The sequence below is a fragment of the Haliotis asinina genome, chromosome 7 (genome assembly GCF_037392515.1).
Source record: "Haliotis asinina isolate JCU_RB_2024 chromosome 7, JCU_Hal_asi_v2, whole genome shotgun sequence".
Lineage (NCBI taxonomy): Eukaryota > Metazoa > Mollusca > Gastropoda > Lepetellida > Haliotidae > Haliotis > Haliotis asinina.
In genome coordinates, this window is record NC_090286.1 from 14872303 (window position 1) to 14886359 (window position 14057).

A 14057-nucleotide genomic window follows, 5' to 3' on the forward strand; every position below is an offset into this window, starting at 1 on the left:
GGCTTTAATCCTAAGGTACTATGTATGGCTAGAAATAGGTTTCTTGTAGAACTGTCTAAACACGCAATCCCTGCTCCAACCAGCTGTTCTCAGGATAGTCTCGTAGAGGCAGCCCTGACACTATGGGGCTTGAATATGGAAATATCAACCCCAGCCTGAGCCACAACAGTCTTGATAAGGTGGTGCAATGGTACTAATATTCCGCGGACGTCAAAACAACATCCACTTGCTGATGTATGACCCATATTCTTTGTGTGTTGCACTTCATGATCGCAGTATGATGTTTGCAACCCACTCCTGAATGAGTGTATTCTGTAGGCCTTTCCTGATAGCTTGAATGCCGCAAGCTTCATCTTGTGAAGGGGATGTGTCATTTCTGGTTGTCCTACCAGTCGTAGAAGTCGCGATGATTTGGGAAGCAACCTGGGACAATCGCTCAACAATTCCAGTAGCTTGCTGAACCAGAACTGAGTCGGCCATATCGGAGCTATGAGCAGGATGTCGGCTTGGTCCAACTGAATCTTCTGCAGAACTCTGTCGAGTAAACTGAAAGGGCAGAATATATAATCATATGAATCTCCCCAGTATAGAGAATTCACTGCTTCAGCTGCAGGATCAGGGTGCCAAGAGACATAATTTTATCTCACCAGCGGATTGTTCAATCTTGAAGCAAACAAATCTCTGTTCACATTCCTCAATAATGCCTTTCCTAAACATTCCTTCAATTTCCTGACCAACCTGTAACCACTCATAATCCTTGAACAATATAGGTTTGGGCACAAAATGCTGTCTTGGTATACAAGTGAAATGCATATGAACTCTTGCTACACATGCAAGTATCCGTACATCTGAGGTAATATGTCTCCAGTTTTCCACATAATTTTGTGTTTTGCCTGCACAAAAATTTTCAGGTGTATTCTCTTAGTTCAAAGTCCTCACCTTAGATATCTCCCCTCCCGTGGAGGGTGAACCAGTTACTTCCGTGGCAGGTCTCTGGGGCGCTTGTTCAAAAAAGAACCTTGTTGATGTCCGCCATGGCCCCGACCACGACATGAGCTCTTCCAGTGACGTCGAGCTTGACATGAAGCTAGTTCTGCTGGTTTGTGTCTTTGATGATAACAGCGGACGTCTGACAAGCCGTCAGGTTTTATACCCGCCCGAGGCGAAACGACGATGTTGAAACCATTTTACTTGGCCCGAACAATGGCGCCAGAGAGCAGCATCGTGTTGGATTCTATGCACACAAAATAGCATTATTAGTAGCAAGGGATGAAGTGTTGTGATACTGAGAAGGGCTGTATCCACCCCCTCCGTGACGGCATTAGTTGGCTGATTTCTGGCCAATCGGCTCGATGGATCACGAGTACACATATTGCACGTTATACTCCCCTTTGACTGTAGCATATGTATATCTAAAATCAGTAAAGGGTAAACATAATCATACAAAAGCATATGCATGATGTGAGTATAAAATGGCGATATGTGGGATAAAAATCAGAGATGTTGCGATTTTTTCCATGAGTAAATATGTAAACATACTAGTTAATACTTGCTGAGGAGAACGTTTGGATGAAACAAATAAATATTCCAACAAATTCAGATAGATTAAAACACTGCAGAACGCATTGATTGGTTTACCCCAATATTACCCTTTCTCCCTTGTTCTATGATCAAGAGAGGTCCGTGCGTACGTGCCAGCAGATCGCAATCTTAGGAATCCTGAAAAATCTACAGAAAATAGACAATGCTCTTACTGAAGTGTGGAACTGCGCTTGACAAACACAAAAACTACGATAGATGTTCCAATAGCGATATGTCATACTCTTTTAAACTTAGAAAGGTGTAAGAAAACTGAGAACTTGTTACAGTCTAAGGTGAGTGAGTTTTGTTTTACGCCGCCTTTGGCAGTATTACGGCGCAGGACACGAGAAATAGGCTTCACACATTGTGCCCGTCTTCGGCGTGACGAGCGAACGCTGTGACCACTAGGCTGCCCCACCGCCTCTCCACTGTATAAATATGTGCCTTGGAAATACAACATGAAGCTTTTATTGGCTTGTCAACTTCTAAATTCATGTTTGGAGATTTGTGCAAATCCGGTCATGCAGCGTTAATAACGACAATAACATTTGTATGTAGGACAATATCGGGGTGGTCAAAGGCGTAGCTTCATATCGGGAAGCAGCGCAAATCTGCCCTACCACTGCGTCAACTGTAAGCATTAGTGATGCCTGCGCATCAACTGTGGGCATTAGTGATGCCTCTGCATCAACTGTAGGCGTTAGTGATGCCTCTGCGTCAACTGTGGGTGTTCGTGATGCCTCTGTATATATTCCAAAATATACAATATCATACTTAGGCACTGTGTTAGTGGTGGCCTTGCTTCTACCAAATGTACATAATCTGAGGACATTAAGTCTGCTTATAGTTATTTATGAATGTCTTAAAGATTTATGAATCTATATTTCACATTGAATTTGAATATTTAGGCACTGCCGCATATATAGCATGCCAAGTGTGTGAGATTGCCACATGTATTTCAATTGTTTATTGAGGAAATTCGTGCAGTGCGTGACTTGACTTGGTGGGTTACTACTCGGCACGAATAAATCCAATATTGTGGTGGCAATATTATTCTACAAGTTTTGTTATCAGATATTACACTTCCTGTACATGGGCGTTTACATGCACAGTCAAGAAGTTAAAGAAGGCCCACGGAAATTATTTAGTCTTTACTTATTTTTAACTGTCACAGAGGAATATTTGATGAAAATCTATTACGACAGAAAACTTTAAGTGCCTACTTTTATGGACAGCTCAAAGATACCCATAGATAATATCCATATAAACATATTCTTGCGTCTACTGTAATGCTCATAAGAATAACCAGGGCTCAGTTTCTGTACTGTGTAATAGGCACAAAAGAGTTACACATAACATGGCTATGACACTACGAGCATCGATTTCCCCAGGCGGGATAACAATGACAATAATATTACAGTGTGTTTGAAGAGCGACACACTCCATGGACCAACGCTGAAACTTGGGTTACACTCTGATAATTATTACCCCGTGTAATCCAAGTTACCTGTGAGATTATAGTCATATGACTTATAATAATAATAATAATGATGATAATGAGTGTTTATATGGCGCAGTATCCATCCACATACTGAGTGAATACAGCGCATAAAAAAGAGGGGAAACCCACAACGGGGACATTTTTTGTTGGGTGAACAAGCCCACTTGCCTAAAATGAGACTACATAAATCCCATGTGTTTCGTAGTTGAGCAGGTCAATATGTTCTACATTCTGCTTGGCTAGAAAGTGTCCCCACTAATTACTAAACATATCACTAAAAATAGGATGGTAGTTAATAACTTCAATTCAATTTCAATTTGCTTTATTCCGCGTGTGTGGCTTCCGGTCCATATACACATGATACACCATGTTACACACTTTGGTATCTCACACTTGGTGCATAGTGAACATCATGCTGTAGTTTGATTTGAACGTTTGTATCAGTAGATAACATAACACTGATGAAACTAGTTTTCATATTACAGGATGTACAGACAAACGGTAGGTATTCAGATATTAAGCTTTCAGAAGCTGGGCATATCATAACAAAATGAAATAATTATTCTTCTCTAATTATGTCTAACTTACAGACTTTACACAGTGACAGCATTCGTATTACTTTCAAATATCACCCAGGTACAACTTGTAATCTAATCATGCCAATACGCAGTCGCTATGAGTCAGATACAATTCATGTTGTAAGTTCAATTTAGAGAACAAGCGTCAAAGCAAAGCAAGCTAGATTTTAATTCCTGAGTTAAGATATGAGTAACCCGTTGCTTAAATTCTGACAAAATATTTCTACACTGCCAACACCCTGGAACAGCCAGACATAACCAAATCCATAGATAAATAACACTTGCTTAACTGATGAAGTCCATGTATGGCGATCAACATTATCCAAAGAGTACAGCATTTCATATGGTTTACGTGGATAGCTATGACTACGCATACAAGTAACTCAAAGCCAAAATTGTACACATCTGAACAACAAAGACACATAACTTGGGATTCTGCCACATTCGCGCCTAGCTGAAACATTCGGGTCTCTTGAACTAATATTAAGAAAGCGTTTAATCGCTAAATATTGTATTCTCTCTAGACATTCGAGACGGTGAACGTCCCATAACTTGAAACCGTAAAATAACACTGACATGATCTCATTATCAAATATTGTAAAGAACACCGTACCGTAAACTGCCCATGGGAATATATCGTTCTTAAAACTTCAGATAAGGCTTTCGTGGCCTTATAGCGACAAAATAGCAAATAGTGTTAAACACCTCAACCATATAATCAATGACAAATGGATTGCCATTCAAAAACATTTCCGCCAAATGTTTATCAATACCTGCTGATAAATGCCCAACTTACAGCCTTGGTGACTGGATGACCTCGTCCTTACCTATATCATAATAAATATTACGAGGCAAGATGTTCATGAAACACCCAAACACGTTAATGTCCATCTATTAGAAATTGTTATTCATCACAGAAAAAGTTGTTTAACAGATATCATTAAAATACTGACACAGTTCACCGTTTCTTACGACTGAGGGGTGCTGAAAAAGCGACGGCCAGGTGTTTGAGAAGCACGTGCACAAGTGACGACAAAGTTATTGATTCACTAACCTGTGCACACCTGGCTGTCAAACAGACTGTAGAAACTCTGAGGAGTTTGCGGTCACTCGGATGTGTGCTTACAGTATTCCCAGAAATTATTGAGAATCATGTTGCGTCATGTAACTCATTACGTTTATTAACTTCTGGCGTTTTACTTACATAAACATGTTAAAACATCATCCTTTTACAGTCTCAGTCTTGTTTTAGTACTTTGTTAGACCTCCTCGCTCAGCAATGCATGCCTGAATACGCCTAGGCACACTACCCATCAAAGTTTGTAGGTAATCGTGTGACAGGGTATCCCAATATTGGACCACCTCGGCCTTCATATCTTCAATATTTCTCAGTCCCTTTTGGTTTATTCTGTCCTTCATGACTCCCCACACATTCTCAATTGGGTTTAGGTCTGTTCTGTAACTGGGCCAGTCTAAAACTTGAACATTTTCGCCCGACAACCACTGTTTTGTGTAGCGCGCAGTGTGTTTTGGGACATTATCATGCTGGAAAATCCAATCATCTTCATACAATGTTTGTGCTGTCGGAAGAAGGTGACCATTTAGAATGTCAACATATCTTTCTTTTGAAAACCCGTGAAAACACACAATGGCGTCACTCCGCGAGCCGATATGCCACACCACATGTGAAACTTCGGGCTGTTTTGGTCGCTGGTAGATAGGTTTGACAGTATCTTTGGTCCAAATTTTCACACAATTAGGGAAAAGCCAAACAGAACTTTCATCCGAAAAGAAAACATTATCCCAATCTTGATTTTCATGAGCCCGACACCAGTTTAAACGTTTTTCCTTTTGTGCATCTTTCATCAACGGCGAGGGAATTCCACGTTTTTTCACCCAATTAAGTCTCTGTAATTCCTGCCTAACTGTTTCATTGCATACCTGAGGACTTCCTCTGCTAATCATTTCATTTCTGATGTCCTCAACACTTTTCTATTTGCCCCTACTCACAATCTGCCCAAGTCTTCGGCGATCCACAACACTGAATTTCCTAAGCCGACCTGCCCCTGCTTTGTGCTCTATCCCGGTTCCTGTTTGAATATTCTTCAAAGTTCTGTATACTGTAGACAGAGGCATACCATGTCTACAAGCTAACACTTTAGCATCAGCCTCACCCCTTTCAAAATCATCTAGAATGAGCTTTCTTTTCTCTCTTGCTGTAAATTCTGCCATGTCAACACAGGAAGCCGTCTGCTCAGACAAGGGAGATAACTCTTGACGTAATGAGCTGCCTTCTAAGCCTTCAAGAGTTGTCTCCCTTATTTAGTATGCTTAGTGCATAGTGAATGCCCTTTTTCCAATCTTAGCATCATTAGAAAAAAAAACAAAGATTTTCTCAATAATTTCTGGGAACACTGTATAACTGATTTGTGACTGAGCTCTATACACAGGCCCCACGCGTCACCAATATCAACTGGTTACTGCATGTCATACTGCAGAGCCAATTGCCAAGTTGCATTTAATTAGTATCAGCTATTCAATACATTCACATGTTGACAGACGTTTTAGAATTAGATTTTGTGCAGAAAAGCTAGAAGTGGTATATATACATATTGGGTGACCACGTCTAGATGGACCAACTGTCGTTCATTTTCCTATTTCAATATATGACTACGCTGTCCTTCACGCAGAGAGCTGCTGCCATTCTTAGGGTGAACATGGGGACTACAAACACGGCTTCCAATAATGCCCCAAGCATGTTCAGTGCGATTAAGGTCAGGTGACCTTGCAGGCCAGTCCATATGTGTGATTCACAAATGAAAACTACAACATTATGGATGACAACTTCTTATTTATTGCATAGAGCGACGTTTCAAATACAACGAAATGAGAAGTCTATATACGTAGTATGTTTTCAAAATCAGCGGATTAACATTAACAACAACATGTATTGGATGACAACTGGTACACAATAGGAAGAGGTCAGCGTGACGCTGGTGAGGAAGCCAAAAAGCAAGAGGATTAAGTTGTAATAACAAGGTGATTGGGTAATTTATAGACTCTGTTGTTTGATTAATTCATCATAGGCTGGTATGTATTATCCTTGGTCTCTGTTGATCAAAGGTTTGTGGCGGCGGATTTTGATGGCTTCCAATAGTGCTCTTTTTGATAAGTGTTGTTCTTCGTTGATAGGTTTTCGACTTTTTCAAACTTGATTTGATGGGCAGGGAATGTCTGTTGGTGATCGGAGAGGGCTGATTTGCTGTCTGCTTTGGCTGAGGTTTTATGTTCTTTTATGCGGATATCAATTTGACCTGAGGTATCACCTGTATAGGAGTCACCTTATTCACAATTAACTGATTTGATTCACATTCATTCATGTTGACATTCGCCTTTCAAAGGAGCAAGTGTTTGTGCAAGAGACACCTTGTTTACCCACCTACGGAAAACCAAAATACCAATAAGAAAAATCGTGCTCTCAAGACACCCGCTCTAAACTTGAACCAAGCAAACACATTTTTCTGGCCTTGGCATCCAACTCTAATATCCCACTAAATAATATCTATTTAGAAAGCAAGTTCGCGCCTTTGTCTGAAAAACAAAACACAGTATATTGCAAATTCATCAAGATCTGTGGCAAAGGTTTCAAAATTACTTTCCGTGACCAATAAGAACTCAACAATACTCACAAAAAACCCAACCAACCAAACAAACAAAATAATGATTTGTGGCACAAACATTTCATGGCAAATTCCACGATGGCAGACACCTCATCTCACACGTAAGACACCTACACTCAAGGTACGTGCAGACATTAAAGAATACATCAATTAGCAAACTCTATCTCTAACCAAACCCAAATCGTTCCCCTCCAACTGCATAAACTGTGAAACCGATGAGCACTCGGCCACCCAAAACACTTGCCCCACCAAACACTACCACCTACCCCGCCTAAACAAAAACCTCAAACCTCCTCAAACCGTCACCCATCTATCACCGAGATTATCTAGCTACAGTCAAACATAGTCTCCTTAAATAACAACCTAAACAAGCTTACTGAATTCATTACAACACTCTTTCGCACACAAACGTAAACTATCACAAAAGTATTTCCAGCACTCTTTCCTCTCCATCGGCATTACTCTAGCACCTATTATCCACCAACTAGACAAAAACAGACACTGTCACCAAAACTGACATAACACCCATAGAAACCAAACCTACCTCCATCACACACACATTTACACTGACGCATCTATAAACACAAAGCACACCGGCCTAGGCATACATGTCCTACATCGCCTCACCACAACAAACTTCCATTACACAAACCACACCTCTATCAAAACAGCTGAACTTATTGCCATTCTGTCTGCACTCCTCTTAATCCCCAATATTAAATTTCTTAATAATAACCAATTCCTTTAGTGCTATAAACTCTGCAGTAAATCCCGCCACATCTCACCCCCCTCACCATCCACCAATCTCCACTCCTCAAAATCAGAAATGAAATAAATCATTAAAACCCACACTACCCAAGTCAACCACCATTCAATCTTCAACACCAACAAATCAAACTGGGTCACATTCACCGTCATATAATCCATTATTACATCCCTACCCTTTCAATGACACCCTGATGGCTGGCTTATGCACACACTGTAACACCCCTGGAACAACCACCCACATTGATACAGCCAGCTACAACAAACATCACCAACTACACAATACAGTTCCTACAAAATATATACAGTGGACTCTGTGAATACCGGCATCACTCGGGACCAAACAAAAATGCCGGTTTTGACAAAGTGTCGGTATAGGCAGTTTGCCTCATGACGCCGACGCAGAACGGAAGTCGTACTGTCTCGTTAGCATTAACAACATGTGTGAACAAGGAACAAGGCAGAATGCAGTCATTTATTACACATTCAAATAGTAACAAGGTTGTTCACATTGTAAAAAGTCACTGATCTTGCTTTGTATTTTCTGTGCCGATGCCTCGAGTACAATGTCCTCAGCTGCACTTTCCAAGTTCTGCACATGATGTAGAAGTCGTATTTCCTGTCTGGATGCAAAGTGTTTGATCTGACATTCTCAAAACATCACTTTACAGTCAGTTTAGGAAACACATTTTCATCTTCGTCTTCATTCTCTTCATCATCATGACACTTGCTCTCAGTCTGTTTTACTTGAGTTATCAAGTCTGTTTCAAATTCGCTAAAATCGGGTTTTCAGTAGGCAAATCGTCATCACACCCGACATATTCATTGCTTGTAGCTTCCTTGTTTATCGTGGCCACTGATGTCGCTAGGGGAATGTTGTCGTTTTCTCCGTCGTCACTGCAAACAGCTTCACACACACCAAATCCACATGAAGCAAAACACTTGCGAATAGTCAAGGGTGTTGTCTCATTCCACGCTGTTGTGGTCCAGTACACGGCATGTAACACCGTGATGTATTTGCTCTTATATCCACTAAACCTACCTTACATCTTCAAGCTATTTCCATTCTTGCAAAACTCCAACTTAACTGGTCAAATTTAGACCCTCCTAAACAAAACCTTTCTAATTTTAAAAAGTCCAGTCATGCCCCGTATTTGGATAAGGGATCCAAATTCCCTCCTCCCCCGGCTCGTACTGTCTTCTACGACGTAATCGCCCTCCTCTCTTTTCGATCCACCACTGAATGTAAACCAACCTGTCTTCATCTCCAACCAAGGTCAAGGCCATTATCAACGAACATTTGAATGAAATCCATGAGGTGATGCATTCTCAAAACATCCATTATTATTTTGTCAACATTGATTCAATCCCACATATCTCACAATTTCGACAATCGTACATTGAAAGTACAGTTCCCCTGCGTCCTTTTTTTCGGAAGTGTATAAACCTCTGGTGTCATTTGTGTCATTTTAGAGGTTATAGTTTTTGTCAGGTAAGCCTTTCAGCTTTAAATACAATATCCCTGGCTCTTTCTATCCATTACTCCAAACTTGGCCCTGGAAGTAGATTTGTAGAAAATGATTTTTTTTTCTTTCTCGATAAAGAAAATCAAGCAGAGGCAATGGTTTAATTTCTTTCAATGACATTTTACGAAATATTGAAATTGTAGACGAAAGACAGTTTCGTCATTGATTGTGTGGATCCCACGTGGTTTCCTGAATCTACAGTCGGCTTTTCTGTATCCGTAATTTCGCTCATTAAATGTTTTGATGCTGAGGTAAGGATATCACACAAACATGAGAGTAACTTCTATTATGCGTACAACAATTTTGTCAATCTATAATTATTTATGTCGATTTACATTTAAAAAACAAACAAACAGACAAACAAACCCCCCAAAAGCAACATATTTTTTGGGTTATTATTTCGACCCCGATACTCCAAAAAGGCTTTTCACATGGCCACTGAAAGTGTCACACACCCCACGAAAATCGACTGATATTGCTCCTTACTTTGCTTCATATTTGAATATGATAGCGTCATCGACGAATTTACTTGTTTGGCTGACAGACGACTAGCGTTAGTTTTGCCCTACTAGGACATTACTGTGTTTTGAAGTCACCATGTTAGAAGTTTGAACTTTCAAGTGTGTCAGCATGTATTAAATGACTTTCACTTTGGAAACTTTGTATCTGTTTTGAGTTCAAGGATGATTCACACTTCAATATCATTTCAGTCTCTGCACATACTAATGTTTGTTGAATTTCTGTTGTAAGCTTATCACTAATCGTACAATGTGTCTTTAGGGATGAATATTGAGATAAATCAGGATTTACTTTGCCTTAGTATGTGTCAGACAAATAAATGCCCTAGAGCATATACTGGTTTCTGAAAAAAACCATATTAAATCATGCTAATTTGCTCTTGAAAATATCGCTAATTTACTTCGGGGACATATCCCCGAACCCCTATAGCAATGTCGAGCGCTATGCACCCTCGGTCAAGTCGCTTGGCGACGTAACTGTCGCTGTATCAACAGTGGCCTGATAGTCTTGTTACAGCGATAGCCCTCAGCGCGTGGTTTGTTACATTACTCTCTAAACCAGCTTCTCTGCAAAGGCGCTTGACAGTTGCTTTAGAGTATTGTGTCCGACTGGTGTTCACTGGAGTAAAACAGAAGTAATCAGTAGATTTGCCATCCTCACTGTAGAAACAAAGAGCCACAAAATTAGTTTACAACAACGTATCTACCAAATTGAAGTAAAACATCCGAAAAATAATTTTAGAAAAAGTTCAGTTACTTGAAAAATAACTTGTAATATGTTAGTAGCATAAGGGCCTGTATAGGGTCAAAATCTATTTTTAGAATAGGACCACTATCTATTATTAACGATGAATATCAGGTCGACATTTAGAACTTATCTGTTGTGTCAACACCTGTTGTGTTATTGAGCCTATATTTAGACTTCACATAATCTATTTTAGATCATAATGCGGTGGGTAAATAAGGCCCCCGAACAGTTCCCATTTCATTCAGACTTCAGTCGACAAAGAGATCTTATGCTCTTGGCTGTACTGGTTCCGGTAGCTGTTTATCTCAAAGATGGAAACCGTTCACCATGTGATTCCTAGGAGGAATTATTCCAGACTAGTGAAAGCTGCACAACGTGTGGAAGATGTGGTTGACAGACAAACTGATGCAGTTTGGTGCGCTCGATATCTTCATGAAGGCTGACGTTACTGAAAAGCAACAAACCTCCTTTGATAGGGTCAGAGCTTTATTAGATATCTTTCCTGGACGGGGTCTCCAAGCTTACTCCCTCTTCTGTAAAGTACTGGAGGAATGTGGAGCCATACAAACGATGACATTGCTTGGTCTTGGGACTCCTACTGACAAGCAGATGACAGAACTGCAGGATCCTAGATGTCATTTACATCTAGGGAACGTCTGTGTGACAGCCAAGACATGGGATGGTGTATTTTACATTCACGTGAGGAAGTACAAACTGTACCTGAGTGGCAACGTCTGCCCAACCAAGACGGGCATTGTGTTGAGTTAGAAACAGTGGATGGAACTCCCATGAGCTATTCGATTCATTTAGGAGGCTCCACTCCCAGTGGAGGCTAATGTGGCTAATGTGTTTGTTGCAATGGGTAGCACGGGTACAGAGATTTGACAGAGTTGTTGGGATAAATCTATGAAATCTACAGTTCCTTGTGCCAGGGGTATTCTGTTGTCCATGGATCAGTGGAAGAAACTAGGTTACAGTATTGAAGTGATGTCAGACTTTGTGCCAGAACTGAAGAACATGGTTCCTTGTATGGCACAAGAGCATCATCAGAAGCAGATGGGGTACCTTATTTGTCCTTTTTTGCAACCCAAATGGATATGACATGTGGAGAAACTGACTATTCTTCTATGGATGGAAGTCACCATTGAGCAAGTTTCACTCAGCTGTGTTTACCTTGGATGTTGTTACATTTAATTGTGTTGAGCAGTGTTACATGTACTTTAAAGCAATGTAAGTGCATACTACAAAAGACATCACCAGCGAAGCAAAAGCGTCTTGGGAGATGTGTGAAAGGCTTTACTCAGAAAGCATGGGACACTGTCCTAATGTTATGACTAAGACAGTAATGGCTAAATTCTCCCAGAACAGTGACTTGTATGGTGGCTGATTCGGGCCATCGCTTTATCGCCCGGCAAAATCAAGGCGACATCGCGACAAAGCGATAGCACGACACGACATTGCGATACGGCGACACGATATAGCGATATTGCGATACAGCCAGAAAACGAAATAGCGAAAACACGACACGATATAGCGATAACATGACACGAAATGGCGATACGGCGACACGAAATGGCGATACGGCGACACGAAATGGCGATAACGCGACACGAAATGGCGATATCACGACACGAAATGGCGATAACACGACACGAAATGGCGATACGGCGACACGAAATGGCGATACGGCGACACGAAATGGCGATAACGCGACACGAAATGGCGATATCACGACACGAAATGGCGATATCACGACACGAAATGGCGATAAAACTGGGCGACATTGCGATAAAACTGGGCGACATTGCGATATTGCGATAACGCGAAAAGGCGACATTGCGATATAGAGACACGATATGGCGATACAGCGACATTGCGATAAAGCGATACAGCGACATTGCGATATAGCGATACAGCGATATAGCGATACAGCGACATTGCGATATGACGATATTGCTCCCTTTCCATTTGTGAAATGTGGAAAAGTGGATAAGTTTATTCACTTTTAGAATCTAATATGTGAAGTATGGGATTAAACATCTGGCTAATAAAAAATAATTTACATGATTAATGTTCATGGGTTTCAGTCTATCTCTGCAGATATGTTTAGATTAAGAAAGTCTGGGTCTTGTAGTTGTTATTGCATGATGCCTCTGGAAGACGATTTGGAAACAAACAGTTAAACTCATGTGTGGTCATGGTAATGTGCACAAAAGGATCAATGAAGCTGATTTCCCGTTTTCCGAAAGTCTACGTCTTGCCGTGTCAAGTTAATGTTTAGTAGTAATGTCATGATTGTTATCAGTTCATAATGCACAAAGTGCAATTTTGAAATATACTAGTATACCTCAATGTGCTAGGCTCGTTCAGAGCACATCATCCTGCCGCCGACTGGTATATACTGGATGAAGAACGTGCTTTACGTGCGCATTCTAGTAACATCTCATGTTTGTTTATTTATTTATCTATTTATTTATTTATTTAGTTAGTTAGTTAGTTAGTTAGTTAGTTAGTTAGTTAGTTAGTTAGTTAGTTAGTTAGTTAGTTAAAATTAGAACCTTATCTTTTACTTGTTAAAGTTAACACTTTCTCGATTTGGTTGCAGCTTAGAAGTTCGTTTTAAAGTACGACAATGATATACTTGTGGACGTGGTCGATAATACCGCTTAACCGTTATGTTGCCATACGAGCTTCACAGTACTATATTTCGCAAACCGGTTCACCCGATACGATCTGCCATTTTTGTGATGTAGCCAAACTACTAATAATATTCGTATTTCCTCTATATCATTATATATTAATACACTCCGTATTGGGTCCTCTTATGTTCCTTGTTTAGATAAATGAATCACTTATTGGTATCAAGCAACATACTTTTATTTGCTGATGATACCTCCCCTTACATAATCATACGTAACCCCACCGATGCACCAAGAATGTTGAACAGTGATCTTGCTAATCTGTCTCAATGAAGAAATGAATTGCAGGTGTCGTGTAGTCCCCCCAAACCAGTGACAACGTTATTCACTGAAAGGCAATACCTAGAGCGAAAACAGATTTAATGATGGATGACTATCATAAACATTTAGGGCTACGATTTCAAAGCAATGGTATATAGAATATGCAAATCGAATATCAAGTAAAGAAACTAGTCCTATAA